The sequence below is a fragment of the Schistocerca americana genome, unplaced genomic scaffold, assembly GCF_021461395.2.
Source record: "Schistocerca americana isolate TAMUIC-IGC-003095 unplaced genomic scaffold, iqSchAmer2.1 HiC_scaffold_180, whole genome shotgun sequence".
NCBI classification, from domain to species: domain Eukaryota; kingdom Metazoa; phylum Arthropoda; class Insecta; order Orthoptera; family Acrididae; genus Schistocerca; species Schistocerca americana.
The window spans coordinates 133,953-160,452 of record NW_025725885.1 but is presented as its reverse complement, the minus strand read 5'-3'; the positions used below and the strand labels follow the sequence as shown (position 1 = coordinate 160,452).

At 54.9% G+C, this 26,500-nt stretch overlaps 65 non-coding genes across 65 annotated transcripts; 13 read left to right on the top strand and 52 right to left on the bottom strand.

The window, feature by feature from the left end:
* Nucleotides 1-206: 206 nt before the first annotated feature.
* Trnag-ucc lies at nt 207-278 on the top strand. The gene has a single exon. It is a non-coding gene; the product is annotated as a tRNA-Gly (tRNA).
* A 581-nt stretch (nt 279-859) lies between these two features.
* On the bottom strand, nt 860-933 carry Trnai-aau. The gene has a single exon. It is a non-coding gene; the product is annotated as a tRNA-Ile (tRNA).
* A 198-nt stretch (nt 934-1,131) lies between these two features.
* Nucleotides 1,132-1,203, bottom strand: Trnae-uuc. Its single transcript has one exon. It is a non-coding gene; the product is annotated as a tRNA-Glu (tRNA).
* A 265-nt stretch (nt 1,204-1,468) lies between these two features.
* On the bottom strand, nt 1,469-1,541 carry Trnam-cau. The gene has a single exon. It is a non-coding gene; the product is annotated as a tRNA-Met (tRNA).
* Nucleotides 1,542-1,834: 293 nt separating this feature from the next.
* Nucleotides 1,835-1,905, bottom strand: Trnag-gcc. The gene has a single exon. It is a non-coding gene; the product is annotated as a tRNA-Gly (tRNA).
* Nucleotides 1,906-2,246: 341 nt separating this feature from the next.
* Trnag-ucc lies at nt 2,247-2,318 on the top strand. The gene has a single exon. It is a non-coding gene; the product is annotated as a tRNA-Gly (tRNA).
* A 581-nt stretch (nt 2,319-2,899) lies between these two features.
* On the bottom strand, nt 2,900-2,973 carry Trnai-aau. Its single transcript has one exon. It is a non-coding gene; the product is annotated as a tRNA-Ile (tRNA).
* Nucleotides 2,974-3,171: 198 nt separating this feature from the next.
* Nucleotides 3,172-3,243, bottom strand: Trnae-uuc. The gene has a single exon. It is a non-coding gene; the product is annotated as a tRNA-Glu (tRNA).
* A 265-nt stretch (nt 3,244-3,508) lies between these two features.
* Nucleotides 3,509-3,581, bottom strand: Trnam-cau. Its single transcript has one exon. It is a non-coding gene; the product is annotated as a tRNA-Met (tRNA).
* A 293-nt stretch (nt 3,582-3,874) lies between these two features.
* On the bottom strand, nt 3,875-3,945 carry Trnag-gcc. Its single transcript has one exon. It is a non-coding gene; the product is annotated as a tRNA-Gly (tRNA).
* A 341-nt stretch (nt 3,946-4,286) lies between these two features.
* Nucleotides 4,287-4,358, top strand: Trnag-ucc. Its single transcript has one exon. It is a non-coding gene; the product is annotated as a tRNA-Gly (tRNA).
* A 581-nt stretch (nt 4,359-4,939) lies between these two features.
* Trnai-aau lies at nt 4,940-5,013 on the bottom strand. Its single transcript has one exon. It is a non-coding gene; the product is annotated as a tRNA-Ile (tRNA).
* Nucleotides 5,014-5,211: 198 nt separating this feature from the next.
* Nucleotides 5,212-5,283, bottom strand: Trnae-uuc. Its single transcript has one exon. It is a non-coding gene; the product is annotated as a tRNA-Glu (tRNA).
* Nucleotides 5,284-5,548: 265 nt separating this feature from the next.
* Trnam-cau lies at nt 5,549-5,621 on the bottom strand. Its single transcript has one exon. It is a non-coding gene; the product is annotated as a tRNA-Met (tRNA).
* A 293-nt stretch (nt 5,622-5,914) lies between these two features.
* On the bottom strand, nt 5,915-5,985 carry Trnag-gcc. Its single transcript has one exon. It is a non-coding gene; the product is annotated as a tRNA-Gly (tRNA).
* Nucleotides 5,986-6,326: 341 nt separating this feature from the next.
* Trnag-ucc lies at nt 6,327-6,398 on the top strand. Its single transcript has one exon. It is a non-coding gene; the product is annotated as a tRNA-Gly (tRNA).
* Nucleotides 6,399-6,979: 581 nt separating this feature from the next.
* Nucleotides 6,980-7,053, bottom strand: Trnai-aau. The gene has a single exon. It is a non-coding gene; the product is annotated as a tRNA-Ile (tRNA).
* Nucleotides 7,054-7,251: 198 nt separating this feature from the next.
* Nucleotides 7,252-7,323, bottom strand: Trnae-uuc. The gene has a single exon. It is a non-coding gene; the product is annotated as a tRNA-Glu (tRNA).
* A 265-nt stretch (nt 7,324-7,588) lies between these two features.
* On the bottom strand, nt 7,589-7,661 carry Trnam-cau. The gene has a single exon. It is a non-coding gene; the product is annotated as a tRNA-Met (tRNA).
* A 293-nt stretch (nt 7,662-7,954) lies between these two features.
* Nucleotides 7,955-8,025, bottom strand: Trnag-gcc. The gene has a single exon. It is a non-coding gene; the product is annotated as a tRNA-Gly (tRNA).
* Nucleotides 8,026-8,366: 341 nt separating this feature from the next.
* Nucleotides 8,367-8,438, top strand: Trnag-ucc. Its single transcript has one exon. It is a non-coding gene; the product is annotated as a tRNA-Gly (tRNA).
* A 581-nt stretch (nt 8,439-9,019) lies between these two features.
* Nucleotides 9,020-9,093, bottom strand: Trnai-aau. Its single transcript has one exon. It is a non-coding gene; the product is annotated as a tRNA-Ile (tRNA).
* A 198-nt stretch (nt 9,094-9,291) lies between these two features.
* On the bottom strand, nt 9,292-9,363 carry Trnae-uuc. The gene has a single exon. It is a non-coding gene; the product is annotated as a tRNA-Glu (tRNA).
* A 265-nt stretch (nt 9,364-9,628) lies between these two features.
* On the bottom strand, nt 9,629-9,701 carry Trnam-cau. The gene has a single exon. It is a non-coding gene; the product is annotated as a tRNA-Met (tRNA).
* Nucleotides 9,702-9,994: 293 nt separating this feature from the next.
* On the bottom strand, nt 9,995-10,065 carry Trnag-gcc. The gene has a single exon. It is a non-coding gene; the product is annotated as a tRNA-Gly (tRNA).
* A 341-nt stretch (nt 10,066-10,406) lies between these two features.
* On the top strand, nt 10,407-10,478 carry Trnag-ucc. Its single transcript has one exon. It is a non-coding gene; the product is annotated as a tRNA-Gly (tRNA).
* A 571-nt stretch (nt 10,479-11,049) lies between these two features.
* Nucleotides 11,050-11,123, bottom strand: Trnai-aau. Its single transcript has one exon. It is a non-coding gene; the product is annotated as a tRNA-Ile (tRNA).
* Nucleotides 11,124-11,321: 198 nt separating this feature from the next.
* On the bottom strand, nt 11,322-11,393 carry Trnae-uuc. The gene has a single exon. It is a non-coding gene; the product is annotated as a tRNA-Glu (tRNA).
* A 265-nt stretch (nt 11,394-11,658) lies between these two features.
* Nucleotides 11,659-11,731, bottom strand: Trnam-cau. Its single transcript has one exon. It is a non-coding gene; the product is annotated as a tRNA-Met (tRNA).
* A 293-nt stretch (nt 11,732-12,024) lies between these two features.
* Trnag-gcc lies at nt 12,025-12,095 on the bottom strand. Its single transcript has one exon. It is a non-coding gene; the product is annotated as a tRNA-Gly (tRNA).
* A 341-nt stretch (nt 12,096-12,436) lies between these two features.
* Trnag-ucc lies at nt 12,437-12,508 on the top strand. Its single transcript has one exon. It is a non-coding gene; the product is annotated as a tRNA-Gly (tRNA).
* A 581-nt stretch (nt 12,509-13,089) lies between these two features.
* On the bottom strand, nt 13,090-13,163 carry Trnai-aau. The gene has a single exon. It is a non-coding gene; the product is annotated as a tRNA-Ile (tRNA).
* A 198-nt stretch (nt 13,164-13,361) lies between these two features.
* Trnae-uuc lies at nt 13,362-13,433 on the bottom strand. Its single transcript has one exon. It is a non-coding gene; the product is annotated as a tRNA-Glu (tRNA).
* A 265-nt stretch (nt 13,434-13,698) lies between these two features.
* On the bottom strand, nt 13,699-13,771 carry Trnam-cau. Its single transcript has one exon. It is a non-coding gene; the product is annotated as a tRNA-Met (tRNA).
* A 293-nt stretch (nt 13,772-14,064) lies between these two features.
* Nucleotides 14,065-14,135, bottom strand: Trnag-gcc. The gene has a single exon. It is a non-coding gene; the product is annotated as a tRNA-Gly (tRNA).
* A 341-nt stretch (nt 14,136-14,476) lies between these two features.
* Nucleotides 14,477-14,548, top strand: Trnag-ucc. The gene has a single exon. It is a non-coding gene; the product is annotated as a tRNA-Gly (tRNA).
* Nucleotides 14,549-15,129: 581 nt separating this feature from the next.
* Nucleotides 15,130-15,203, bottom strand: Trnai-aau. Its single transcript has one exon. It is a non-coding gene; the product is annotated as a tRNA-Ile (tRNA).
* Nucleotides 15,204-15,401: 198 nt separating this feature from the next.
* Trnae-uuc lies at nt 15,402-15,473 on the bottom strand. The gene has a single exon. It is a non-coding gene; the product is annotated as a tRNA-Glu (tRNA).
* Nucleotides 15,474-15,738: 265 nt separating this feature from the next.
* On the bottom strand, nt 15,739-15,811 carry Trnam-cau. Its single transcript has one exon. It is a non-coding gene; the product is annotated as a tRNA-Met (tRNA).
* Nucleotides 15,812-16,104: 293 nt separating this feature from the next.
* On the bottom strand, nt 16,105-16,175 carry Trnag-gcc. The gene has a single exon. It is a non-coding gene; the product is annotated as a tRNA-Gly (tRNA).
* A 341-nt stretch (nt 16,176-16,516) lies between these two features.
* Trnag-ucc lies at nt 16,517-16,588 on the top strand. The gene has a single exon. It is a non-coding gene; the product is annotated as a tRNA-Gly (tRNA).
* A 581-nt stretch (nt 16,589-17,169) lies between these two features.
* Nucleotides 17,170-17,243, bottom strand: Trnai-aau. The gene has a single exon. It is a non-coding gene; the product is annotated as a tRNA-Ile (tRNA).
* Nucleotides 17,244-17,441: 198 nt separating this feature from the next.
* Trnae-uuc lies at nt 17,442-17,513 on the bottom strand. The gene has a single exon. It is a non-coding gene; the product is annotated as a tRNA-Glu (tRNA).
* Nucleotides 17,514-17,778: 265 nt separating this feature from the next.
* Nucleotides 17,779-17,851, bottom strand: Trnam-cau. The gene has a single exon. It is a non-coding gene; the product is annotated as a tRNA-Met (tRNA).
* Nucleotides 17,852-18,144: 293 nt separating this feature from the next.
* On the bottom strand, nt 18,145-18,215 carry Trnag-gcc. Its single transcript has one exon. It is a non-coding gene; the product is annotated as a tRNA-Gly (tRNA).
* A 341-nt stretch (nt 18,216-18,556) lies between these two features.
* Nucleotides 18,557-18,628, top strand: Trnag-ucc. The gene has a single exon. It is a non-coding gene; the product is annotated as a tRNA-Gly (tRNA).
* Nucleotides 18,629-19,209: 581 nt separating this feature from the next.
* Nucleotides 19,210-19,283, bottom strand: Trnai-aau. The gene has a single exon. It is a non-coding gene; the product is annotated as a tRNA-Ile (tRNA).
* Nucleotides 19,284-19,481: 198 nt separating this feature from the next.
* On the bottom strand, nt 19,482-19,553 carry Trnae-uuc. The gene has a single exon. It is a non-coding gene; the product is annotated as a tRNA-Glu (tRNA).
* Nucleotides 19,554-19,818: 265 nt separating this feature from the next.
* Trnam-cau lies at nt 19,819-19,891 on the bottom strand. Its single transcript has one exon. It is a non-coding gene; the product is annotated as a tRNA-Met (tRNA).
* Nucleotides 19,892-20,184: 293 nt separating this feature from the next.
* Trnag-gcc lies at nt 20,185-20,255 on the bottom strand. The gene has a single exon. It is a non-coding gene; the product is annotated as a tRNA-Gly (tRNA).
* Nucleotides 20,256-20,596: 341 nt separating this feature from the next.
* Trnag-ucc lies at nt 20,597-20,668 on the top strand. The gene has a single exon. It is a non-coding gene; the product is annotated as a tRNA-Gly (tRNA).
* A 581-nt stretch (nt 20,669-21,249) lies between these two features.
* Nucleotides 21,250-21,323, bottom strand: Trnai-aau. Its single transcript has one exon. It is a non-coding gene; the product is annotated as a tRNA-Ile (tRNA).
* A 198-nt stretch (nt 21,324-21,521) lies between these two features.
* Nucleotides 21,522-21,593, bottom strand: Trnae-uuc. Its single transcript has one exon. It is a non-coding gene; the product is annotated as a tRNA-Glu (tRNA).
* A 265-nt stretch (nt 21,594-21,858) lies between these two features.
* On the bottom strand, nt 21,859-21,931 carry Trnam-cau. The gene has a single exon. It is a non-coding gene; the product is annotated as a tRNA-Met (tRNA).
* Nucleotides 21,932-22,224: 293 nt separating this feature from the next.
* Trnag-gcc lies at nt 22,225-22,295 on the bottom strand. The gene has a single exon. It is a non-coding gene; the product is annotated as a tRNA-Gly (tRNA).
* Nucleotides 22,296-22,636: 341 nt separating this feature from the next.
* Nucleotides 22,637-22,708, top strand: Trnag-ucc. Its single transcript has one exon. It is a non-coding gene; the product is annotated as a tRNA-Gly (tRNA).
* A 581-nt stretch (nt 22,709-23,289) lies between these two features.
* Trnai-aau lies at nt 23,290-23,363 on the bottom strand. The gene has a single exon. It is a non-coding gene; the product is annotated as a tRNA-Ile (tRNA).
* Nucleotides 23,364-23,561: 198 nt separating this feature from the next.
* On the bottom strand, nt 23,562-23,633 carry Trnae-uuc. The gene has a single exon. It is a non-coding gene; the product is annotated as a tRNA-Glu (tRNA).
* Nucleotides 23,634-23,898: 265 nt separating this feature from the next.
* Nucleotides 23,899-23,971, bottom strand: Trnam-cau. The gene has a single exon. It is a non-coding gene; the product is annotated as a tRNA-Met (tRNA).
* Nucleotides 23,972-24,264: 293 nt separating this feature from the next.
* Trnag-gcc lies at nt 24,265-24,335 on the bottom strand. The gene has a single exon. It is a non-coding gene; the product is annotated as a tRNA-Gly (tRNA).
* A 341-nt stretch (nt 24,336-24,676) lies between these two features.
* Nucleotides 24,677-24,748, top strand: Trnag-ucc. The gene has a single exon. It is a non-coding gene; the product is annotated as a tRNA-Gly (tRNA).
* A 581-nt stretch (nt 24,749-25,329) lies between these two features.
* On the bottom strand, nt 25,330-25,403 carry Trnai-aau. The gene has a single exon. It is a non-coding gene; the product is annotated as a tRNA-Ile (tRNA).
* A 198-nt stretch (nt 25,404-25,601) lies between these two features.
* On the bottom strand, nt 25,602-25,673 carry Trnae-uuc. Its single transcript has one exon. It is a non-coding gene; the product is annotated as a tRNA-Glu (tRNA).
* A 265-nt stretch (nt 25,674-25,938) lies between these two features.
* Trnam-cau lies at nt 25,939-26,011 on the bottom strand. Its single transcript has one exon. It is a non-coding gene; the product is annotated as a tRNA-Met (tRNA).
* A 293-nt stretch (nt 26,012-26,304) lies between these two features.
* Nucleotides 26,305-26,375, bottom strand: Trnag-gcc. The gene has a single exon. It is a non-coding gene; the product is annotated as a tRNA-Gly (tRNA).
* Between the last annotated feature and the right edge of the window lie 125 nt (nt 26,376-26,500).

The window sequence follows — 26,500 nt, the reverse complement described above, 5'->3', positions numbered from 1 at the left end:
CGCCAGAACGCGGTCCTCTGCGTACTCTTGCGTCGCCGGCGCCGACTCTTGCCAAAGGATGCGAAATGTGCGCGGATACGCTGTCCGAATGCGTCTGGATGTGCTCCCCTAGCCTGCCTCGAAATGCGCCTGCCGGGTACGATCACCTTCGGCCGCTGCCGACAGGCGGGAAGCCGACTCAGCGCGGTGGCGGGGCGCTCGCTTGTGCGGTGGTGGTGTAATGGTCAGCATAGTTGCCTTCCAAGCAGTTGATCCGGGTTCGATTCCCGGCCACCGCAGCAGGCTTTTAATTTCGCCTATGAGTACTTTTGCCACGCGCTCTTAAACTATTGTTTTTTCGCCCTCTTACTCGCTGCATACCAGCCCTTAGTGTGTCTCGACTTGTCTCGACTTTGCTCAGCTGACGCGAGAGCTGACGCTCTCAAATCGGCCTATATCAAAACGACAAGCACGAGAAACGACTGAGAGAGGTAAGGAGAGGCGAGGCGATGGACACACAGCACGCCCCCTTCATTTCACGGTGGCGTCTCCCTGACCGAATCGGGCTGTAGCTCCGAAAACAATGGAGAAACAAAAATAGGAAGTAAAACTGCCAATAGTGCCCTGTGTTCCCATGCGCTCACCCGCCCAAGTACTGACAAGGGCCAAAGTTGTTACGCATCGGCAATCGGACATTTTCTTTCATTTTCTCTAACCAGTGTATTCAAGATATTATGGCCATTGCCGAGCGAATGCTGTAGTGCTTCCCCACGAGTCGGGTTCGGATCCTCTGTCAACTTCCACGCAGGGTGATGATCATTTGGTCATCACACTCGCCAGCTGAAATCGGCGCTGCCTTTTCGCAGTAGTAAAAGAGTAGTGGCCCGTGGGGGGATCGAACCCACGACCTTCGCGTTATTAGCACGACGCTCTAACCAACTGAGCTAACGGGCCTCGGCAGATGCAGTTGCTCAGCCCTACGCTGGAATCAGCTGGCATGAAGCCATACACCATTCCTACGGTCGTCGTGTGTCTGCTTCCCTAGTCTACATTCTGCTGACGGTCACGAAACAGTAGCTATATTGCGAGCAGGACGGGAAACGGCCGCTCGGACAGCTCAAACTTGTCACGATTCGTGTGGAAAAAATCCCGTTCCGGTACCGGGAATCGAACCCGGGCCTCCTGGGTGAAAGCCAGGTATCCTAGCCACTAGACCACACCGGATGCGGCCGTTTCATTCGCCCGTTCGTACGGTCGCTTGTCGCATTGTCGCTCTCTTTGCGAGCATCTTTGCACATACTGACTGGCAAGGCGCGCACCTCAAACGTCGCAGAGCAATGCTTTTGGCTTCATGCTCTGCTGGGAGAAGAGGAAAAGGGAAGCTGTATGTAAACATTTTCCCGCTGAAGCGTTGAAACGTTGTGGATAACAAACAAGAAATAAGTTGGCGCCCTAGCAACAGCACCACCATCAGTCACAGAAAATTAGATGCCCCGGGTGAGGATCGAACTCACGACCTTAAGATTATGAGACTTACGCGCTGCCTACTGCGCTACCGAGGCAGGCGATCGTTACACTTTCTGGGATCTTGGTAAGTACCGAATACAAGTGGTAGAGAGTCTGCACTCCCTGGCTCATTTTTTCTGTTGCTACACGTGCATTCACGGCGCGGCAGGCAACTTGCGATGCTAGGCCGACGCCAGTATGTACAATAGCACGCAGGAGTCCAAACGAGCAGTCGTCCGCGCTGCATGATTGGTTCTTTCCACACGGAATCCCGCGGTTCATTCTCATGGCTCACGCAGTTCGAGTGCGAAAGACACGCAGCACCCCTACCGGAGAAAAAACAAAATGATGCATCGGCCGGGAATCGAACCCGGGCCGCCCGCGTGGCAGGCGAGCATTCTACCACTGAACCACCGATGCTCGGGCCGGCGGTACCTTCACGCTGCTTCCCGAGCAGGTGTCTCAAGGGAAAGTGGGACTGCCGTCAAGCGCCGTAGCATTCTGTGGAGAAGATGCTGCAGACGCTGAATCCTGCACTGCGCTGCTTAAAGATGCCGCCAGAACGCGGTCCTCTGCGTACTCTTGCGTCGCCGGCGCCGACTCTTGCCAAAGGATGCGAAATGTGCGCGGATACGCTGTCCGAATGCGTCTGGATGTGCTCCCCTAGCCTGCCTCGAAATGCGCCTGCCGGGTACGATCACCTTCGGCCGCTGCCGACAGGCGGGAAGCCGACTCAGCGCGGTGGCGGGGCGCTCGCTTGTGCGGTGGTGGTGTAATGGTCAGCATAGTTGCCTTCCAAGCAGTTGATCCGGGTTCGATTCCCGGCCACCGCAGCAGGCTTTTAATTTCGCCTATGAGTACTTTTGCCACGCGCTCTTAAACTATTGTTTTTTCGCCCTCTTACTCGCTGCATACCAGCCCTTAGTGTGTCTCGACTTGTCTCGACTTTGCTCAGCTGACGCGAGAGCTGACGCTCTCAAATCGGCCTATATCAAAACGACAAGCACGAGAAACGACTGAGAGAGGTAAGGAGAGGCGAGGCGATGGACACACAGCACGCCCCCTTCATTTCACGGTGGCGTCTCCCTGACCGAATCGGGCTGTAGCTCCGAAAACAATGGAGAAACAAAAATAGGAAGTAAAACTGCCAATAGTGCCCTGTGTTCCCATGCGCTCACCCGCCCAAGTACTGACAAGGGCCAAAGTTGTTACGCATCGGCAATCGGACATTTTCTTTCATTTTCTCTAACCAGTGTATTCAAGATATTATGGCCATTGCCGAGCGAATGCTGTAGTGCTTCCCCACGAGTCGGGTTCGGATCCTCTGTCAACTTCCACGCAGGGTGATGATCATTTGGTCATCACACTCGCCAGCTGAAATCGGCGCTGCCTTTTCGCAGTAGTAAAAGAGTAGTGGCCCGTGGGGGGATCGAACCCACGACCTTCGCGTTATTAGCACGACGCTCTAACCAACTGAGCTAACGGGCCTCGGCAGATGCAGTTGCTCAGCCCTACGCTGGAATCAGCTGGCATGAAGCCATACACCATTCCTACGGTCGTCGTGTGTCTGCTTCCCTAGTCTATATTCTGCTGACGGTCACGAAACAGTAGCTATATTGCGAGCAGGACGGGAAACGGCCGCTCGGACAGCTCAAACTTGTCACGATTCGTGTGGAAAAAATCCCGTTCCGGTACCGGGAATCGAACCCGGGCCTCCTGGGTGAAAGCCAGGTATCCTAGCCACTAGACCACACCGGATGCGGCCGTTTCATTCGCCCGTTCGTACGGTCGCTTGTCGCATTGTCGCTCTCTTTGCGAGCATCTTTGCACATACTGACTGGCAAGGCGCGCACCTCAAACGTCGCAGAGCAATGCTTTTGGCTTCATGCTCTGCTGGGAGAAGAGGAAAAGGGAAGCTGTATGTAAACATTTTCCCGCTGAAGCGTTGAAACGTTGTGGATAACAAACAAGAAATAAGTTGGCGCCCTAGCAACAGCACCACCATCAGTCACAGAAAATTAGATGCCCCGGGTGAGGATCGAACTCACGACCTTAAGATTATGAGACTTACGCGCTGCCTACTGCGCTACCGAGGCAGGCGATCGTTACACTTTCTGGGATCTTGGTAAGTACCGAATACAAGTGGTAGAGAGTCTGCACTCCCTGGCTCATTTTTTCTGTTGCTACACGTGCATTCACGGCGCGGCAGGCAACTTGCGATGCTAGGCCGACGCCAGTATGTACAATAGCACGCAGGAGTCCAAACGAGCAGTCGTCCGCGCTGCATGATTGGTTCTTTCCACACGGAATCCCGCGGTTCATTCTCATGGCTCACGCAGTTCGAGTGCGAAAGACACGCAGCACCCCTACCGGAGAAAAAACAAAATGATGCATCGGCCGGGAATCGAACCCGGGCCGCCCGCGTGGCAGGCGAGCATTCTACCACTGAACCACCGATGCTCGGGCCGGCGGTACCTTCACGCTGCTTCCCGAGCAGGTGTCTCAAGGGAAAGTGGGACTGCCGTCAAGCGCCGTAGCATTCTGTGGAGAAGATGCTGCAGACGCTGAATCCTGCACTGCGCTGCTTAAAGATGCCGCCAGAACGCGGTCCTCTGCGTACTCTTGCGTCGCCGGCGCCGACTCTTGCCAAAGGATGCGAAATGTGCGCGGATACGCTGTCCGAATGCGTCTGGATGTGCTCCCCTAGCCTGCCTCGAAATGCGCCTGCCGGGTACGATCACCTTCGGCCGCTGCCGACAGGCGGGAAGCCGACTCAGCGCGGTGGCGGGGCGCTCGCTTGTGCGGTGGTGGTGTAATGGTCAGCATAGTTGCCTTCCAAGCAGTTGATCCGGGTTCGATTCCCGGCCACCGCAGCAGGCTTTTAATTTCGCCTATGAGTACTTTTGCCACGCGCTCTTAAACTATTGTTTTTTCGCCCTCTTACTCGCTGCATACCAGCCCTTAGTGTGTCTCGACTTGTCTCGACTTTGCTCAGCTGACGCGAGAGCTGACGCTCTCAAATCGGCCTATATCAAAACGACAAGCACGAGAAACGACTGAGAGAGGTAAGGAGAGGCGAGGCGATGGACACACAGCACGCCCCCTTCATTTCACGGTGGCGTCTCCCTGACCGAATCGGGCTGTAGCTCCGAAAACAATGGAGAAACAAAAATAGGAAGTAAAACTGCCAATAGTGCCCTGTGTTCCCATGCGCTCACCCGCCCAAGTACTGACAAGGGCCAAAGTTGTTACGCATCGGCAATCGGACATTTTCTTTCATTTTCTCTAACCAGTGTATTCAAGATATTATGGCCATTGCCGAGCGAATGCTGTAGTGCTTCCCCACGAGTCGGGTTCGGATCCTCTGTCAACTTCCACGCAGGGTGATGATCATTTGGTCATCACACTCGCCAGCTGAAATCGGCGCTGCCTTTTCGCAGTAGTAAAAGAGTAGTGGCCCGTGGGGGGATCGAACCCACGACCTTCGCGTTATTAGCACGACGCTCTAACCAACTGAGCTAACGGGCCTCGGCAGATGCAGTTGCTCAGCCCTACGCTGGAATCAGCTGGCATGAAGCCATACACCATTCCTACGGTCGTCGTGTGTCTGCTTCCCTAGTCTATATTCTGCTGACGGTCACGAAACAGTAGCTATATTGCGAGCAGGACGGGAAACGGCCGCTCGGACAGCTCAAACTTGTCACGATTCGTGTGGAAAAAATCCCGTTCCGGTACCGGGAATCGAACCCGGGCCTCCTGGGTGAAAGCCAGGTATCCTAGCCACTAGACCACACCGGATGCGGCCGTTTCATTCGCCCGTTCGTACGGTCGCTTGTCGCATTGTCGCTCTCTTTGCGAGCATCTTTGCACATACTGACTGGCAAGGCGCGCACCTCAAACGTCGCAGAGCAATGCTTTTGGCTTCATGCTCTGCTGGGAGAAGAGGAAAAGGGAAGCTGTATGTAAACATTTTCCCGCTGAAGCGTTGAAACGTTGTGGATAACAAACAAGAAATAAGTTGGCGCCCTAGCAACAGCACCACCATCAGTCACAGAAAATTAGATGCCCCGGGTGAGGATCGAACTCACGACCTTAAGATTATGAGACTTACGCGCTGCCTACTGCGCTACCGAGGCAGGCGATCGTTACACTTTCTGGAATCTTGGTAAGTACCGAATACAAGTGGTAGAGAGTCTGCACTCCCTGGCTCATTTTTTCTGTTGCTACACGTGCATTCACGGCGCGGCAGGCAACTTGCGATGCTAGGCCGACGCCAGTATGTACAATAGCACGCAGGAGTCCAAACGAGCAGTCGTCCGCGCTGCATGATTGGTTCTTTCCACACGGAATCCCGCGGTTCATTCTCATGGCTCACGCAGTTCGAGTGCGAAAGACACGCAGCACCCCTACCGGAGAAAAAACAAAATGATGCATCGGCCGGGAATCGAACCCGGGCCGCCCGCGTGGCAGGCGAGCATTCTACCACTGAACCACCGATGCTCGGGCCGGCGGTACCTTCACGCTGCTTCCCGAGCAGGTGTCTCAAGGGAAAGTGGGACTGCCGTCAAGCGCCGTAGCATTCTGTGGAGAAGATGCTGCAGACGCTGAATCCTGCACTGCGCTGCTTAAAGATGCCGCCAGAACGCGGTCCTCTGCGTACTCTTGCGTCGCCGGCGCCGACTCTTGCCAAAGGATGCGAAATGTGCGCGGATACGCTGTCCGAATGCGTCTGGATGTGCTCCCCTAGCCTGCCTCGAAATGCGCCTGCCGGGTACGATCACCTTCGGCCGCTGCCGACAGGCGGGAAGCCGACTCAGCGCGGTGGCGGGGCGCTCGCTTGTGCGGTGGTGGTGTAATGGTCAGCATAGTTGCCTTCCAAGCAGTTGATCCGGGTTCGATTCCCGGCCACCGCAGCAGGCTTTTAATTTCGCCTATGAGTACTTTTGCCACGCGCTCTTAAACTATTGTTTTTTCGCCCTCTTACTCGCTGCATACCAGCCCTTAGTGTGTCTCGACTTGTCTCGACTTTGCTCAGCTGACGCGAGAGCTGACGCTCTCAAATCGGCCTATATCAAAACGACAAGCACGAGAAACGACTGAGAGAGGTAAGGAGAGGCGAGGCGATGGACACACAGCACGCCCCCTTCATTTCACGGTGGCGTCTCCCTGACCGAATCGGGCTGTAGCTCCGAAAACAATGGAGAAACAAAAATAGGAAGTAAAACTGCCAATAGTGCCCTGTGTTCCCATGCGCTCACCCGCCCAAGTACTGACAAGGGCCAAAGTTGTTACGCATCGGCAATCGGACATTTTCTTTCATTTTCTCTAACCAGTGTATTCAAGATATTATGGCCATTGCCGAGCGAATGCTGTAGTGCTTCCCCACGAGTCGGGTTCGGATCCTCTGTCAACTTCCACGCAGGGTGATGATCATTTGGTCATCACACTCGCCAGCTGAAATCGGCGCTGCCTTTTCGCAGTAGTAAAAGAGTAGTGGCCCGTGGGGGGATCGAACCCACGACCTTCGCGTTATTAGCACGACGCTCTAACCAACTGAGCTAACGGGCCTCGGCAGATGCAGTTGCTCAGCCCTACGCTGGAATCAGCTGGCATGAAGCCATACACCATTCCTACGGTCGTCGTGTGTCTGCTTCCCTAGTCTATATTCTGCTGACGGTCACGAAACAGTAGCTATATTGCGAGCAGGACGGGAAACGGCCGCTCGGACAGCTCAAACTTGTCACGATTCGTGTGGAAAAAATCCCGTTCCGGTACCGGGAATCGAACCCGGGCCTCCTGGGTGAAAGCCAGGTATCCTAGCCACTAGACCACACCGGATGCGGCCGTTTCATTCGCCCGTTCGTACGGTCGCTTGTCGCATTGTCGCTCTCTTTGCGAGCATCTTTGCACATACTGACTGGCAAGGCGCGCACCTCAAACGTCGCAGAGCAATGCTTTTGGCTTCATGCTCTGCTGGGAGAAGAGGAAAAGGGAAGCTGTATGTAAACATTTTCCCGCTGAAGCGTTGAAACGTTGTGGATAACAAACAAGAAATAAGTTGGCGCCCTAGCAACAGCACCACCATCAGTCACAGAAAATTAGATGCCCCGGGTGAGGATCGAACTCACGACCTTAAGATTATGAGACTTACGCGCTGCCTACTGCGCTACCGAGGCAGGCGATCGTTACACTTTCTGGGATCTTGGTAAGTACCGAATACAAGTGGTAGAGAGTCTGCACTCCCTGGCTCATTTTTTCTGTTGCTACACGTGCATTCACGGCGCGGCAGGCAACTTGCGATGCTAGGCCGACGCCAGTATGTACAATAGCACGCAGGAGTCCAAACGAGCAGTCGTCCGCGCTGCATGATTGGTTCTTTCCACACGGAATCCCGCGGTTCATTCTCATGGCTCACGCAGTTCGAGTGCGAAAGACACGCAGCACCCCTACCGGAGAAAAAACAAAATGATGCATCGGCCGGGAATCGAACCCGGGCCGCCCGCGTGGCAGGCGAGCATTCTACCACTGAACCACCGATGCTCGGGCCGGCGGTACCTTCACGCTGCTTCCCGAGCAGGTGTCTCAAGGGAAAGTGGGACTGCCGTCAAGCGCCGTAGCATTCTGTGGAGAAGATGCTGCAGACGCTGAATCCTGCACTGCGCTGCTTAAAGATGCCGCCAGAACGCGGTCCTCTGCGTACTCTTGCGTCGCCGGCGCCGACTCTTGCCAAAGGATGCGAAATGTGCGCGGATACGCTGTCCGAATGCGTCTGGATGTGCTCCCCTAGCCTGCCTCGAAATGCGCCTGCCGGGTACGATCACCTTCGGCCGCTGCCGACAGGCGGGAAGCCGACTCAGCGCGGTGGCGGGGCGCTCGCTTGTGCGGTGGTGGTGTAATGGTCAGCATAGTTGCCTTCCAAGCAGTTGATCCGGGTTCGATTCCCGGCCACCGCAGCAGGCTTTTAATTTCGCCTATGAGTACTTTTGCCACGCGCTCTTAAACTATTGTTTTTTCGCCCTCTTACTCGCTGCATACCAGCCCTTAGTGTGTCTCGACTTGTCTCGACTTTGCTCAGCTGACGCGAGAGCTGACGCTCTCAAATCGGCCTATATCAAAACGACAAGCACGAGAAACGACTGAGAGAGGTAAGGAGAGGCGAGGCGATGGACACACAGCACGCCCCCTTCATTTCACGGTGGCGTCTCCCTGACCGAATCGGGCTGTAGCTCCGAAAACAATGGAGAAACAAAAATAGGAAGTAAAACTGCCAATAGTGCCCTGTGTTCCCATGCGCTCACCCGCCCAAGTACTGACAAGGGCCAAAGTTGTTACGCATCGGCAATCGGACATTTTCTTTCATTTTCTCTAACCAGTGTATTCAAGATATTATGGCCATTGCCGAGCGAATGCTGTAGTGCTTCCCCACGAGTCGGGTTCGGATCCTCTGTCAACTTCCACGCAGGGTGATGATCATTTGGTCATCACACTCGCCAGCTGAAATCGGCGCTGCCTTTTCGCAGTAGTAAAAGAGTAGTGGCCCGTGGGGGGATCGAACCCACGACCTTCGCGTTATTAGCACGACGCTCTAACCAACTGAGCTAACGGGCCTCGGCAGATGCAGTTGCTCAGCCCTACGCTGGAATCAGCTGGCATGAAGCCATACACCATTCCTACGGTCGTCGTGTGTCTGCTTCCCTAGTCTATATTCTGCTGACGGTCACGAAACAGTAGCTATATTGCGAGCAGGACGGGAAACGGCCGCTCGGACAGCTCAAACTTGTCACGATTCGTGTGGAAAAAATCCCGTTCCGGTACCGGGAATCGAACCCGGGCCTCCTGGGTGAAAGCCAGGTATCCTAGCCACTAGACCACACCGGATGCGGCCGTTTCATTCGCCCGTTCGTACGGTCGCTTGTCGCATTGTCGCTCTCTTTGCGAGCATCTTTGCACATACTGACTGGCAAGGCGCGCACCTCAAACGTCGCAGAGCAATGCTTTTGGCTTCATGCTCTGCTGGGAGAAGAGGAAAAGGGAAGCTGTATGTAAACATTTTCCCGCTGAAGCGTTGAAACGTTGTGGATAACAAACAAGAAATAAGTTGGCGCCCTAGCAACAGCACCACCATCAGTCACAGAAAATTAGATGCCCCGGGTGAGGATCGAACTCACGACCTTAAGATTATGAGACTTACGCGCTGCCTACTGCGCTACCGAGGCAGGCGATCGTTACACTTTCTGGGATCTTGGTAAGTACCGAATACAAGTGGTAGAGAGTCTGCACTCCCTGGCTCATTTTTTCTGTTGCTACACGTGCATTCACGGCGCGGCAGGCAACTTGCGATGCTAGGCCGACGCCAGTATGTACAATAGCACGCAGGAGTCCAAACGAGCAGTCGTCCGCGCTGCATGATTGGTTCTTTCCACACGGAATCCCGCGGTTCATTCTCATGGCTCACGCAGTTCGAGTGCGAAAGACACGCAGCACCCCTACCGGAGAAAAAACAAAATGATGCATCGGCCGGGAATCGAACCCGGGCCGCCCGCGTGGCAGGCGAGCATTCTACCACTGAACCACCGATGCTCGGGCCGGCGGTACCTTCACGCTGCTTCCCGAGCAGGTGTCTCAAGGGAAAGTGGGACTGCCGTCAAGCGCCGTAGCATTCTGTGGAGAAGATGCTGCAGACGCTGAATCCTGCACTGCGCTGCTTAAAGATGCCGCCAGAACGCGGTCCTCTGCGTACTCTTGCGTCGCCGGCGCCGACTCTTGCCAAAGGATGCGAAATGTGCGCGGATACGCTGTCCGAATGCGTCTGGATGTGCTCCCCTAGCCTGCCTCGAAATGCGCCTGCCGGGTACGATCACCTTCGGCCGCTGCCGACAGGCGGGAAGCCGACTCAGCGCGGTGGCGGGGCGCTCGCTTGTGCGGTGGTGGTGTAATGGTCAGCATAGTTGCCTTCCAAGCAGTTGATCCGGGTTCGATTCCCGGCCACCGCAGCAGGCTTTTAATTTCGCCTATGAGTACTTTTGCCACGCGCTCTTAAACTATTGTTTTTTCGCCCTCTTACTCGCTGCATACCAGCCCTTAGTGTGTCTCGACTTTGCTCAGCTGACGCGAGAGCTGACGCTCTCAAATCGGCCTATATCAAAACGACAAGCACGAGAAACGACTGAGAGAGGTAAGGAGAGGCGAGGCGATGGACACACAGCACGCCCCCTTCATTTCACGGTGGCGTCTCCCTGACCGAATCGGGCTGTAGCTCCGAAAACAATGGAGAAACAAAAATAGGAAGTAAAACTGCCAATAGTGCCCTGTGTTCCCATGCGCTCACCCGCCCAAGTACTGACAAGGGCCAAAGTTGTTACGCATCGGCAATCGGACATTTTCTTTCATTTTCTCTAACCAGTGTATTCAAGATATTATGGCCATTGCCGAGCGAATGCTGTAGTGCTTCCCCACGAGTCGGGTTCGGATCCTCTGTCAACTTCCACGCAGGGTGATGATCATTTGGTCATCACACTCGCCAGCTGAAATCGGCGCTGCCTTTTCGCAGTAGTAAAAGAGTAGTGGCCCGTGGGGGGATCGAACCCACGACCTTCGCGTTATTAGCACGACGCTCTAACCAACTGAGCTAACGGGCCTCGGCAGATGCAGTTGCTCAGCCCTACGCTGGAATCAGCTGGCATGAAGCCATACACCATTCCTACGGTCGTCGTGTGTCTGCTTCCCTAGTCTATATTCTGCTGACGGTCACGAAACAGTAGCTATATTGCGAGCAGGACGGGAAACGGCCGCTCGGACAGCTCAAACTTGTCACGATTCGTGTGGAAAAAATCCCGTTCCGGTACCGGGAATCGAACCCGGGCCTCCTGGGTGAAAGCCAGGTATCCTAGCCACTAGACCACACCGGATGCGGCCGTTTCATTCGCCCGTTCGTACGGTCGCTTGTCGCATTGTCGCTCTCTTTGCGAGCATCTTTGCACATACTGACTGGCAAGGCGCGCACCTCAAACGTCGCAGAGCAATGCTTTTGGCTTCATGCTCTGCTGGGAGAAGAGGAAAAGGGAAGCTGTATGTAAACATTTTCCCGCTGAAGCGTTGAAACGTTGTGGATAACAAACAAGAAATAAGTTGGCGCCCTAGCAACAGCACCACCATCAGTCACAGAAAATTAGATGCCCCGGGTGAGGATCGAACTCACGACCTTAAGATTATGAGACTTACGCGCTGCCTACTGCGCTACCGAGGCAGGCGATCGTTACACTTTCTGGAATCTTGGTAAGTACCGAATACAAGTGGTAGAGAGTCTGCACTCCCTGGCTCATTTTTTCTGTTGCTACACGTGCATTCACGGCGCGGCAGGCAACTTGCGATGCTAGGCCGACGCCAGTATGTACAATAGCACGCAGGAGTCCAAACGAGCAGTCGTCCGCGCTGCATGATTGGTTCTTTCCACACGGAATCCCGCGGTTCATTCTCATGGCTCACGCAGTTCGAGTGCGAAAGACACGCAGCACCCCTACCGGAGAAAAAACAAAATGATGCATCGGCCGGGAATCGAACCCGGGCCGCCCGCGTGGCAGGCGAGCATTCTACTACTGAACCACCGATGCTCGGGCCGGCGGTACCTTCACGCTGCTTCCCGAGCAGGTGTCTCAAGGGAAAGTGGGACTGCCGTCAAGCGCCGTAGCATTCTGTGGAGAAGATGCTGCAGACGCTGAATCCTGCACTGCGCTGCTTAAAGATGCCGCCAGAACGCGGTCCTCTGCGTACTCTTGCGTCGCCGGCGCCGACTCTTGCCAAAGGATGCGAAATGTGCGCGGATACGCTGTCCGAATGCGTCTGGATGTGCTCCCCTAGCCTGCCTCGAAATGCGCCTGCCGGGTACGATCACCTTCGGCCGCTGCCGACAGGCGGGAAGCCGACTCAGCGCGGTGGCGGGGCGCTCGCTTGTGCGGTGGTGGTGTAATGGTCAGCATAGTTGCCTTCCAAGCAGTTGATCCGGGTTCGATTCCCGGCCACCGCAGCAGGCTTTTAATTTCGCCTATGAGTACTTTTGCCACGCGCTCTTAAACTATTGTTTTTTCGCCCTCTTACTCGCTGCATACCAGCCCTTAGTGTGTCTCGACTTGTCTCGACTTTGCTCAGCTGACGCGAGAGCTGACGCTCTCAAATCGGCCTATATCAAAACGACAAGCACGAGAAACGACTGAGAGAGGTAAGGAGAGGCGAGGCGATGGACACACAGCACGCCCCCTTCATTTCACGGTGGCGTCTCCCTGACCGAATCGGGCTGTAGCTCCGAAAACAATGGAGAAACAAAAATAGGAAGTAAAACTGCCAATAGTGCCCTGTGTTCCCATGCGCTCACCCGCCCAAGTACTGACAAGGGCCAAAGTTGTTACGCATCGGCAATCGGACATTTTCTTTCATTTTCTCTAACCAGTGTATTCAAGATATTATGGCCATTGCCGAGCGAATGCTGTAGTGCTTCCCCACGAGTCGGGTTCGGATCCTCTGTCAACTTCCACGCAGGGTGATGATCATTTGGTCATCACACTCGCCAGCTGAAATCGGCGCTGCCTTTTCGCAGTAGTAAAAGAGTAGTGGCCCGTGGGGGGATCGAACCCACGACCTTCGCGTTATTAGCACGACGCTCTAACCAACTGAGCTAACGGGCCTCGGCAGATGCAGTTGCTCAGCCCTACGCTGGAATCAGCTGGCATGAAGCCATACACCATTCCTACGGTCGTCGTGTGTCTGCTTCCCTAGTCTATATTCTGCTGACGGTCACGAAACAGTAGCTATATTGCGAGCAGGACGGGAAACGGCCGCTCGGACAGCTCAAACTTGTCACGATTCGTGTGGAAAAAATCCCGTTCCGGTACCGGGAATCGAACCCGGGCCTCCTGGGTGAAAGCCAGGTATCCTAGCCACTAGACCACACCGGATGCGGCCGTTTCATTCGCCCGTTCGTACGGTCGCTTGTCGCATTGTCGCTCTCTTTGCGAGCATCTTTGCACATACTGACTGGCAAGGCGCGCACCTCAAACGTCGCAGAGCAATGCTTTTGGCTTCATGCTCTGCTGGGAGAAGAGGAAAAGGGAAGCTGTATGTAAACATTTTCCCGCTGAAGCGTTGAAACGTTGTGGATAACAAACAAGAAATAAGTTGGCGCCCTAGCAACAGCACCACCATCAGTCACAGAAAATTAGATGCCCCGGGTGAGGATCGAACTCACGACCTTAAGATTATGAGACTTACGCGCTGCCTACTGCGCTACCGAGGCAGGCGATCGTTACACTTTCTGGAATCTTGGTAAGTACCGAATACAAGTGGTAGAGAGTCTGCACTCCCTGGCTCATTTTTTCTGTTGCTACACGTGCATTCACGGCGCGGCAGGCAACTTGCGATGCTAGGCCGACGCCAGTATGTACAATAGCACGCAGGAGTCCAAACGAGCAGTCGTCCGCGCTGCATGATTGGTTCTTTCCACACGGAATCCCGCGGTTCATTCTCATGGCTCACGCAGTTCGAGTGCGAAAGACACGCAGCACCCCTACCGGAGAAAAAACAAAATGATGCATCGGCCGGGAATCGAACCCGGGCCGCCCGCGTGGCAGGCGAGCATTCTACCACTGAACCACCGATGCTCGGGCCGGCGGTACCTTCACGCTGCTTCCCGAGCAGGTGTCTCAAGGGAAAGTGGGACTGCCGTCAAGCGCCGTAGCATTCTGTGGAGAAGATGCTGCAGACGCTGAATCCTGCACTGCGCTGCTTAAAGATGCCGCCAGAACGCGGTCCTCTGCGTACTCTTGCGTCGCCGGCGCCGACTCTTGCCAAAGGATGCGAAATGTGCGCGGATACGCTGTCCGAATGCGTCTGGATGTGCTCCCCTAGCCTGCCTCGAAATGCGCCTGCCGGGTACGATCACCTTCGGCCGCTGCCGACAGGCGGGAAGCCGACTCAGCGCGGTGGCGGGGCGCTCGCTTGTGCGGTGGTGGTGTAATGGTCAGCATAGTTGCCTTCCAAGCAGTTGATCCGGGTTCGATTCCCGGCCACCGCAGCAGGCTTTTAATTTCGCCTATGAGTACTTTTGCCACGCGCTCTTAAACTATTGTTTTTTCGCCCTCTTACTCGCTGCATACCAGCCCTTAGTGTGTCTCGACTTGTCTCGACTTTGCTCAGCTGACGCGAGAGCTGACGCTCTCAAATCGGCCTATATCAAAACGACAAGCACGAGAAACGACTGAGAGAGGTAAGGAGAGGCGAGGCGATGGACACACAGCACGCCCCCTTCATTTCACGGTGGCGTCTCCCTGACCGAATCGGGCTGTAGCTCCGAAAACAATGGAGAAACAAAAATAGGAAGTAAAACTGCCAATAGTGCCCTGTGTTCCCATGCGCTCACCCGCCCAAGTACTGACAAGGGCCAAAGTTGTTACGCATCGGCAATCGGACATTTTCTTTCATTTTCTCTAACCAGTGTATTCAAGATATTATGGCCATTGCCGAGCGAATGCTGTAGTGCTTCCCCACGAGTCGGGTTCGGATCCTCTGTCAACTTCCACGCAGGGTGATGATCATTTGGTCATCACACTCGCCAGCTGAAATCGGCGCTGCCTTTTCGCAGTAGTAAAAGAGTAGTGGCCCGTGGGGGGATCGAACCCACGACCTTCGCGTTATTAGCACGACGCTCTAACCAACTGAGCTAACGGGCCTCGGCAGATGCAGTTGCTCAGCCCTACGCTGGAATCAGCTGGCATGAAGCCATACACCATTCCTACGGTCGTCGTGTGTCTGCTTCCCTAGTCTATATTCTGCTGACGGTCACGAAACAGTAGCTATATTGCGAGCAGGACGGGAAACGGCCGCTCGGACAGCTCAAACTTGTCACGATTCGTGTGGAAAAAATTCCGTTCCGGTACCGGGAATCGAACCCGGGCCTCCTGGGTGAAAGCCAGGTATCCTAGCCACTAGACCACACCGGATGCGGCCGTTTCATTCGCCCGTTCGTACGGTCGCTTGTCGCATTGTCGCTCTCTTTGCGAGCATCTTTGCACATACTGACTGGCAAGGCGCGCACCTCAAACGTCGCAGAGCAATGCTTTTGGCTTCATGCTCTGCTGGGAGAAGAGGAAAAGGGAAGCTGTATGTAAACATTTTCCCGCTGAAGCGTTGAAACGTTGTGGATAACAAACAAGAAATAAGTTGGCGCCCTAGCAACAGCACCACCATCAGTCACAGAAAATTAGATGCCCCGGGTGAGGATCGAACTCACGACCTTAAGATTATGAGACTTACGCGCTGCCTACTGCGCTACCGAGGCAGGCGATCGTTACACTTTCTGGAATCTTGGTAAGTACCGAATACAAGTGGTAGAGAGTCTGCACTCCCTGGCTCATTTTTTCTGTTGCTACACGTGCATTCACGGCGCGGCAGGCAACTTGCGATGCTAGGCCGACGCCAGTATGTACAATAGCACGCAGGAGTCCAAACGAGCAGTCGTCCGCGCTGCATGATTGGTTCTTTCCACACGGAATCCCGCGGTTCATTCTCATGGCTCACGCAGTTCGAGTGCGAAAGACACGCAGCACCCCTACCGGAGAAAAAACAAAATGATGCATCGGCCGGGAATCGAACCCGGGCCGCCCGCGTGGCAGGCGAGCATTCTACCACTGAACCACCGATGCTCGGGCCGGCGGTACCTTCACGCTGCTTCCCGAGCAGGTGTCTCAAGGGAAAGTGGGACTGCCGTCAAGCGCCGTAGCATTCTGTGGAGAAGATGCTGCAGACGCTGAATCCTGCACTGCGCTGCTTAAAGATGCCGCCAGAACGCGGTCCTCTGCGTACTCTTGCGTCGCCGGCGCCGACTCTTGCCAAAGGATGCGAAATGTGCGCGGATACGCTGTCCGAATGCGTCTGGATGTGCTCCCCTAGCCTGCCTCGAAATGCGCCTGCCGGGTACGATCACCTTCGGCCGCTGCCGACAGGCGGGAAGCCGACTCAGCGCGGTGGCGGGGCGCTCGCTTGTGCGGTGGTGGTGTAATGGCCAGCATAGTTGCCTTCCAAGCAGTTGATCCGGGTTCGATTCCCGGCCACCGCAGCAGGCTTTTAATTTCGCCTATGAGTACTTTTGCCACGCGCTCTTAAACTATTGTTTTTTCGCCCTCTTACTCGCTGCATACCAGCCCTTAGTGTGTCTCGACTTGTCTCGACTTTGCTCAGCTGACGCGAGAGCTGACGCTCTCAAATCGGCCTATATCAAAACGACAAGCACGAGAAACGACTGAGAGAGGTAAGGAGAGGCGAGGCGATGGACACACAGCACGCCCCCTTCATTTCACGGTGGCGTCTCCCTGACCGAATCGGGCTGTAGCTCCGAAAACAATGGAGAAACAAAAATAGGAAGTAAAACTGCCAATAGTGCCCTGTGTTCCCATGCGCTCACCCGCCCAAGTACTGACAAGGGCCAAAGTTGTTACGCATCGGCAATCGGACATTTTCTTTCATTTTCTCTAACCAGTGTATTCAAGATATTATGGCCATTGCCGAGCGAATGCTGTAGTGCTTCCCCACGAGTCGGGTTCGGATCCTCTGTCAACTTCCACGCAGGGTGATGATCATTTGGTCATCACACTCGCCAGCTGAAATCGGCGCTGCCTTTTCGCAGTAGTAAAAGAGTAGTGGCCCGTGGGGGGATCGAACCCACGACCTTCGCGTTATTAGCACGACGCTCTAACCAACTGAGCTAACGGGCCTCGGCAGATGCAGTTGCTCAGCCCTACGCTGGAATCAGCTGGCATGAAGCCATACACCATTCCTACGGTCGTCGTGTGTCTGCTTCCCTAGTCTATATTCTGCTGACGGTCACGAAACAGTAGCTATATTGCGAGCAGGACGGGAAACGGCCGCTCGGACAGCTCAAACTTGTCACGATTCGTGTGGAAAAAATCCCGTTCCGGTACCGGGAATCGAACCCGGGCCTCCTGGGTGAAAGCCAGGTATCCTAGCCACTAGACCACACCGGATGCGGCCGTTTCATTCGCCCGTTCGTACGGTCGCTTGTCGCATTGTCGCTCTCTTTGCGAGCATCTTTGCACATACTGACTGGCAAGGCGCGCACCTCAAACGTCGCAGAGCAATGCTTTTGGCTTCATGCTCTGCTGGGAGAAGAGGAAAAGGGAAGCTGTATGTAAACATTTTCCCGCTGAAGCGTTGAAACGTTGTGGATAACAAACAAGAAATAAGTTGGCGCCCTAGCAACAGCACCACCATCAGTCACAGAAAATTAGATGCCCCGGGTGAGGATCGAACTCACGACCTTAAGATTATGAGACTTACGCGCTGCCTACTGCGCTACCGAGGCAGGCGATCGTTACACTTTCTGGGATCTTGGTAAGTACCGAATACAAGTGGTAGAGAGTCTGCACTCCCTGGCTCATTTTTTCTGTTGCTACACGTGCATTCACGGCGCGGCAGGCAACTTGCGATGCTAGGCCGACGCCAGTATGTACAATAGCACGCAGGAGTCCAAACGAGCAGTCGTCCGCGCTGCATGATTGGTTCTTTCCACACGGAATCCCGCGGTTCATTCTCATGGCTCACGCAGTTCGAGTGCGAAAGACACGCAGCACCCCTACCGGAGAAAAAACAAAATGATGCATCGGCCGGGAATCGAACCCGGGCCGCCCGCGTGGCAGGCGAGCATTCTACCACTGAACCACCGATGCTCGGGCCGGCGGTACCTTCACGCTGCTTCCCGAGCAGGTGTCTCAAGGGAAAGTGGGACTGCCGTCAAGCGCCGTAGCATTCTGTGGAGAAGATGCTGCAGACGCTGAATCCTGCACTGCGCTGCTTAAAGATGCCGCCAGAACGCGGTCCTCTGCGTACTCTTGCGTCGCCGGCGCCGACTCTTGCCAAAGGATGCGAAATATGCGCGGATACGCTGTCCGAATGCGTCTGGATGTGCTCCCCTAGCCTGCCTCGAAATGCGCCTGCCGGGTACGATCACCTTCGGCCGCTGCCGACAGGCGGGAAGCCGACTCAGCGCGGTGGCGGGGCGCTCGCTTGTGCGGTGGTGGTGTAATGGTCAGCATAGTTGCCTTCCAAGCAGTTGATCCGGGTTCGATTCCCGGCCACCGCAGCAGGCTTTTAATTTCGCCTATGAGTACTTTTGCCACGCGCTCTTAAACTATTGTTTTTTCGCCCTCTTACTCGCTGCATACCAGCCCTTAGTGTGTCTCGACTTGTCTCGACTTTGCTCAGCTGACGCGAGAGCTGACGCTCTCAAATCGGCCTATATCAAAACGACAAGCACGAGAAACGACTGAGAGAGGTAAGGAGAGGCGAGGCGATGGACACACAGCACGCCCCCTTCATTTCACGGTGGCGTCTCCCTGACCGAATCGGGCTGTAGCTCCGAAAACAATGGAGAAACAAAAATAGGAAGTAAAACTGCCAATAGTGCCCTGTGTTCCCATGCGCTCACCCGCCCAAGTACTGACAAGGGCCAAAGTTGTTACGCATCGGCAATCGGACATTTTCTTTCATTTTCTCTAACCAGTGTATTCAAGATATTATGGCCATTGCCGAGCGAATGCTGTAGTGCTTCCCCACGAGTCGGGTTCGGATCCTCTGTCAACTTCCACGCAGGGTGATGATCATTTGGTCATCACACTCGCCAGCTGAAATCGGCGCTGCCTTTTCGCAGTAGTAAAAGAGTAGTGGCCCGTGGGGGGATCGAACCCACGACCTTCGCGTTATTAGCACGACGCTCTAACCAACTGAGCTAACGGGCCTCGGCAGATGCAGTTGCTCAGCCCTACGCTGGAATCAGCTGGCATGAAGCCATACACCATTCCTACGGTCGTCGTGTGTCTGCTTCCCTAGTCTATATTCTGCTGACGGTCACGAAACAGTAGCTATATTGCGAGCAGGACGGGAAACGGCCGCTCGGACAGCTCAAACTTGTCACGATTCGTGTGGAAAAAATTCCGTTCCGGTACCGGGAATCGAACCCGGGCCTCCTGGGTGAAAGCCAGGTATCCTAGCCACTAGACCACACCGGATGCGGCCGTTTCATTCGCCCGTTCGTACGGTCGCTTGTCGCATTGTCGCTCTCTTTGCGAGCATCTTTGCACATACTGACTGGCAAGGCGCGCACCTCAAACGTCGCAGAGCAATGCTTTTGGCTTCATGCTCTGCTGGGAGAAGAGGAAAAGGGAAGCTGTATGTAAACATTTTCCCGCTGAAGCGTTGAAACGTTGTGGATAACAAACAAGAAATAAGTTGGCGCCCTAGCAACAGCACCACCATCAGTCACAGAAAATTAGATGCCCCGGGTGAGGATCGAACTCACGACCTTAAGATTATGAGACTTACGCGCTGCCTACTGCGCTACCGAGGCAGGCGATCGTTACACTTTCTGGAATCTTGGTAAGTACCGAATACAAGTGGTAGAGAGTCTGCACTCCCTGGCTCATTTTTTCTGTTGCTACACGTGCATTCACGGCGCGGCAGGCAACTTGCGATGCTAGGCCGACGCCAGTATGTACAATAGCACGCAGGAGTCCAAACGAGCAGTCGTCCGCGCTGCATGATTGGTTCTTTCCACACGGAATCCCGCGGTTCATTCTCATGGCTCACGCAGTTCGAGTGCGAAAGACACGCAGCACCCCTACCGGAGAAAAAACAAAATGATGCATCGGCCGGGAATCGAACCCGGGCCGCCCGCGTGGCAGGCGAGCATTCTACCACTGAACCACCGATGCTCGGGCCGGCGGTACCTTCACGCTGCTTCCCGAGCAGGTGTCTCAAGGGAAAGTGGGACTGCCGTCAAGCGCCGTAGCATTCTGTGGAGAAGATGCTGCAGACGCTGAATCCTGCACTGCGCTGCTTAAAGATGCCGCCAGAACGCGGTCCTCTGCGTACTCTTGCGTCGCCGGCGCCGACTCTTGCCAAAGGATGCGAAATGTGCGCGGATACGCTGTCCGAATGCGTCTGGATGTGCTCCCCTAGCCTGCCTCGAAATGCGCCTGCCGGGTACGATCACCTTCGGCCGCTGCCGACAGGCGGGAAGCCGACTCAGCGCGGTGGCGGGGCGCTCGCTTGTGCGGTGGTGGTGTAATGGTCAGCATAGTTGCCTTCCAAGCAGTTGATCCGGGTTCGATTCCCGGCCACCGCAGCAGGCTTTTAATTTCGCCTATGAGTACTTTTGCCACGCGCTCTTAAACTATTGTTTTTTCGCCCTCTTACTCGCTGCATACCAGCCCTTAGTGTGTCTCGACTTGTCTCGACTTTGCTCAGCTGACGCGAGAGCTGACGCTCTCAAATCGGCCTATATCAAAACGACAAGCACGAGAAACGACTGAGAGAGGTAAGGAGAGGCGAGGCGATGGACACACAGCACGCCCCCTTCATTTCACGGTGGCGTCTCCCTGACCGAATCGGGCTGTAGCTCCGAAAACAATGGAGAAACAAAAATAGGAAGTAAAACTGCCAATAGTGCCCTGTGTTCCCATGCGCTCACCCGCCCAAGTACTGACAAGGGCCAAAGTTGTTACGCATCGGCAATCGGACATTTTCTTTCATTTTCTCTAACCAGTGTATTCAAGATATTATGGCCATTGCCGAGCGAATGCTGTAGTGCTTCCCCACGAGTCGGGTTCGGATCCTCTGTCAACTTCCACGCAGGGTGATGATCATTTGGTCATCACACTCGCCAGCTGAAATCGGCGCTGCCTTTTCGCAGTAGTAAAAGAGTAGTGGCCCGTGGGGGGATCGAACCCACGACCTTCGCGTTATTAGCACGACGCTCTAACCAACTGAGCTAACGGGCCTCGGCAGATGCAGTTGCTCAGCCCTACGCTGGAATCAGCTGGCATGAAGCCATACACCATTCCTACGGTCGTCGTGTGTCTGCTTCCCTAGTCTATATTCTGCTGACGGTCACGAAACAGTAGCTATATTGCGAGCAGGACGGGAAACGGCCGCTCGGACAGCTCAAACTTGTCACGATTCGTGTGGAAAAAATTCCGTTCCGGTACCGGGAATCGAACCCGGGCCTCCTGGGTGAAAGCCAGGTATCCTAGCCACTAGACCACACCGGATGCGGCCGTTTCATTCGCCCGTTCGTACGGTCGCTTGTCGCATTGTCGCTCTCTTTGCGAGCATCTTTGCACATACTGACTGGCAAGGCGCGCACCTCAAACGTCGCAGAGCAATGCTTTTGGCTTCATGCTCTGCTGGGAGAAGAGGAAAAGGGAAGCTGTATGTAAACATTTTCCCGCTGAAGCGTTGAAACGTTGTGGATAACAAACAAGAAATAAGTTGGCGCCCTAGCAACAGCACCACCATCAGTCACAGAAAATTAGATGCCCCGGGTGAGGATCGAACTCACGACCTTAAGATTATGAGACTTACGCGCTGCCTACTGCGCTACCGAGGCAGGCGATCGTTACACTTTCTGGAATCTTGGTAAGTACCGAATACAAGTGGTAGAGAGTCTGCACTCCCTGGCTCATTTTTTCTGTTGCTACACGTGCATTCACGGCGCGGCAGGCAACTTGCGATGCTAGGCCGACGCCAGTATGTACAATAGCACGCAGGAGTCCAAACGAGCAGTCGTCCGCGCTGCATGATTGGTTCTTTCCACACGGAATCCCGCGGTTCATTCTCATGGCTCACGCAGTTCGAGTGCGAAAGACACGCAGCACCCCTACCGGAGAAAAAACAAAATGATGCATCGGCCGGGAATCGAACCCGGGCCGCCCGCGTGGCAGGCGAGCATTCTACCACTGAACCACCGATGCTCGGGCCGGCGGTACCTTCACGCTGCTTCCCGAGCAGGTGTCTCAAGGGAAAGTGGGACTGCCGTCAAGCGCCGTAGCATTCTGTGGAGAAGATGCTGCAGACGCTGAATCCTGCACTGCGCTGCTTAAAGATGCCGCCAGAACGCGGTCCTCTGCGTACTCTTGCGTCGCCGGCGCCGACTCTTGCCAAAGGATGCGAAATGTGCGCGGATACGCTGTCCGAATGCGTCTGGATGTGCTCCCCTAGCCTGCCTCGAAATGCGCCTGCCGGGTACGATCACCTTCGGCCGCTGCCGACAGGCGGGAAGCCGACTCAGCGCGGTGGCGGGGCGCTCGCTTGTGCGGTGGTGGTGTAATGGTCAGCATAGTTGCCTTCCAAGCAGTTGATCCGGGTTCGATTCCCGGCCACCGCAGCAGGCTTTTAATTTCGCCTATGAGTACTTTTGCCACGCGCTCTTAAACTATTGTTTTTTCGCCCTCTTACTCGCTGCATACCAGCCCTTAGTGTGTCTCGACTTGTCTCGACTTTGCTCAGCTGACGCGAGAGCTGACGCTCTCAAATCGGCCTATATCAAAACGACAAGCACGAGAAACGACTGAGAGAGGTAAGGAGAGGCGAGGCGATGGACACACAGCACGCCCCCTTCATTTCACGGTGGCGTCTCCCTGACCGAATCGGGCTGTAGCTCCGAAAACAATGGAGAAACAAAAATAGGAAGTAAAACTGCCAATAGTGCCCTGTGTTCCCATGCGCTCACCCGCCCAAGTACTGACAAGGGCCAAAGTTGTTACGCATCGGCAATCGGACATTTTCTTTCATTTTCTCTAACCAGTGTATTCAAGATATTATGGCCATTGCCGAGCGAATGCTGTAGTGCTTCCCCACGAGTCGGGTTCGGATCCTCTGTCAACTTCCACGCAGGGTGATGATCATTTGGTCATCACACTCGCCAGCTGAAATCGGCGCTGCCTTTTCGCAGTAGTAAAAGAGTAGTGGCCCGTGGGGGGATCGAACCCACGACCTTCGCGTTATTAGCACGACGCTCTAACCAACTGAGCTAACGGGCCTCGGCAGATGCAGTTGCTCAGCCCTACGCTGGAATCAGCTGGCATGAAGCCATACACCATTCCTACGGTCGTCGTGTGTCTGCTTCCCTAGTCTATATTCTGCTGACGGTCACGAAACAGTAGCTATATTGCGAGCAGGACGGGAAACGGCCGCTCGGACAGCTCAAACTTGTCACGATTCGTGTGGAAAAAATCCCGTTCCGGTACCGGGAATCGAACCCGGGCCTCCTGGGTGAAAGCCAGGTATCCTAGCCACTAGACCACACCGGATGCGGCCGTTTCATTCGCCCGTTCGTACGGTCGCTTGTCGCATTGTCGCTCTCTTTGCGAGCATCTTTGCACATACTGACTGGCAAGGCGCGCACCTCAAACGTCGCAGAGCAATGCTTTTGGCTTCATGCTCTGCTGGGAGAAGAGGAAAAGGGAAGCTGTATGTAAACATTTTCCCGCTGAAGCGTTGAAACGTTGTGGATAACAAACAAGAAATAAGTTGGCGCCCTAGCAACAGCACCACCATCAGTCACAGAAAATTAGATGCCCCGGGTGAGGATCGAACTCACGACCTTAAGATTATGAGACTTACGCGCTGCCTACTGCGCTACCGAGGCAGGCGATCGTTACACTTTCTGGAATCTTGGTAAGTACCGAATACAAGTGGTAGAGAGTCTGCACTCCCTGGCTCATTTCTTCTGTTGCTACACGTGCATTCACGGCGCGGCAGGCAACTTGCGATGCTAGGCCGACGCCAGTATGTACAATAGCACGCAGGAGTCCAAACGAGCAGTCGTCCGCGCTGCAATATTGGTTCTTTCCACACGGAATCCCGCGGTTCATTCTCATGGCTCACGCAGTTCGAGTGCGAAAGACACGCAGCACCCCTACCGGAGAAAAAACAAAATGATGCATCGGCCGGGAATCGAACCCGGGCCGCCCGCGTGGCAGGCGAGCATTCTACCACTGAACCACCGATGCTCGGGCCGGCGGTACCTTCACGCTGCTTCCCGAGCAGGTGTCTCAAGGGAAAGTGGGACTGCCGTCAAGCGCCGTAGCATTCTGTGGAGAAGATGCTGCAGACGCTGAATCCTGCACTGCGCTGCTTAAAGATGCCGCCAGAACGCGGTCCTCTGCGTACTCTTGCGTCGCCGGCGCCGACTCTTGCCAAAGGATGCGAAATGTGCGCGGATACGCTGTCCGAATGCGTCTGGATGTGCTCCCCTAGCCTGCCTCGAAATGCGCCTGCCGGGTACGATCACCTTCGGCCGCTGCCGACAGGCGGGAAGCCGACTCAGCGCGGTGGCGGGGCGCTCGCTTGTGCGGTGGTGGTGTAATGGTCAGCATAGTTGCCTTCCAAGCAGTTGATCCGGGTTCGATTCCCGGCCACCGCAGCAGGCTTTTAATTTCGCCTATGAGTACTTTTGCCACGCGCTCTTAAACTATTGTTTTTTCGCCCTCTTACTCGCTGCATACCAGCCCTTAGTGTGTCTCGACTTGTCTCGACTTTGCTCAGCTGACGCGAGAGCTGACGCTCTCAAATCGGCCTATATCAAAACGACAAGCACGAGAAACGACTGAGAGAGGTAAGGAGAGGCGAGGCGATGGACACACAGCACGCCCCCTTCATTTCACGGTGGCGTCTCCCTGACCGAATCGGGCTGTAGCTCCGAAAACAATGGAGAAACAAAAATAGGAAGTAAAACTGCCAATAGTGCCCTGTGTTCCCATGCGCTCACCCGCCCAAGTACTGACAAGGGCCAAAGTTGTTACGCATCGGCAATCGGACATTTTCTTTCATTTTCTCTAACCAGTGTATTCAAGATATTATGGCCATTGCCGAGCGAATGCTGTAGTGCTTCCCCGCGAGTCGGGTTCGGATCCTCTGTCAACTTCCACGCAGGGTGATGATCATTTGGTCATCACACTCGCCAGCTGAAATCGGCGCTGCCTTTTCGCAGTAGTACAAGAGTAGTGGCCCGTGGGGGGATCGAACCCACGACCTTCGCGTTATTAGCACGACGCTCTAACCAACTGAGCTAACGGGCCTCGGCAGATGCAGTTGCTCAGCCCTACGCTGGAATCAGCTGGCATGAAGCCATACACCATTCCTACGGTCGTCGTGTGTCTGCTTCCCTAGTCTATATTCTGCTGACGGTCACGAAACAGTAGCTATATTGCGAGCAGGACGGGAAACGGCCGCTCGGACAGCTCAAACTTGTCACGATTCGTGTGGAAAAAATTCCGTTCCGGTACCGGGAATCGAACCCGGGCCTCCTGGGTGAAAGCCAGGTATCCTAGCCACTAGACCACACCGGATGCGGCCGTTTCATTCGCCCGTTCGTACGGTCGCTTGTCGCATTGTCGCTCTCTTTGCGAGCATCTTTGCACATACTGACTGGCAAGGCGCGCACCTCAAACGTCGCAGAGCAATGCTTTTGGCTTCATGCTCTGCTGGGAGAAGAGGAAAAGGGAAGCTGTATGTAAACATTTTCCCGCTGAAGCGTTGAAACGTTGTGGATAACAAACAAGAAATAAGTTGGCGCCCTAGCAACAGCACCACCATCAGTCACAGAAAATTAGATGCCCCGGGTGAGGATCGAACTCACGACCTTAAGATTATGAGACTTACGCGCTGCCTACTGCGCTACCGAGGCAGGCGATCGTTACACTTTCTGGAATCTTGGTAAGTACCGAATACAAGTGGTAGAGAGTCTGCACTCCCTGGCTCATTTTTTCTGTTGCTACACGTGCATTCACGGCGCGGCAGGCAACTTGCGATGCTAGGCCGACGCCAGTATGTACAATAGCACGCAGGAGTCCAAACGAGCAGTCGTCCGCGCTGCATGATTGGTTCTTTCCACACGGAATCCCGCGGTTCATTCTCATGGCTCACGCAGTTCGAGTGCGAAAGACACGCAGCACCCCTACCGGAGAAAAAACAAAATGATGCATCGGCCGGGAATCGAACCCGGGCCGCCCGCGTGGCAGGCGAGCATTCTACCACTGAACCACCGATGCTCGGGCCGGCGGTACCTTCACGCTGCTTCCCGAGCAGGTGTCTCAAGGGAAAGTGGGACTGCCGTCAAGCGCCGTAGCATTCTGTGGAGAAGATGCTGCAGACGCTGAATCCTGCACTGCGCTGC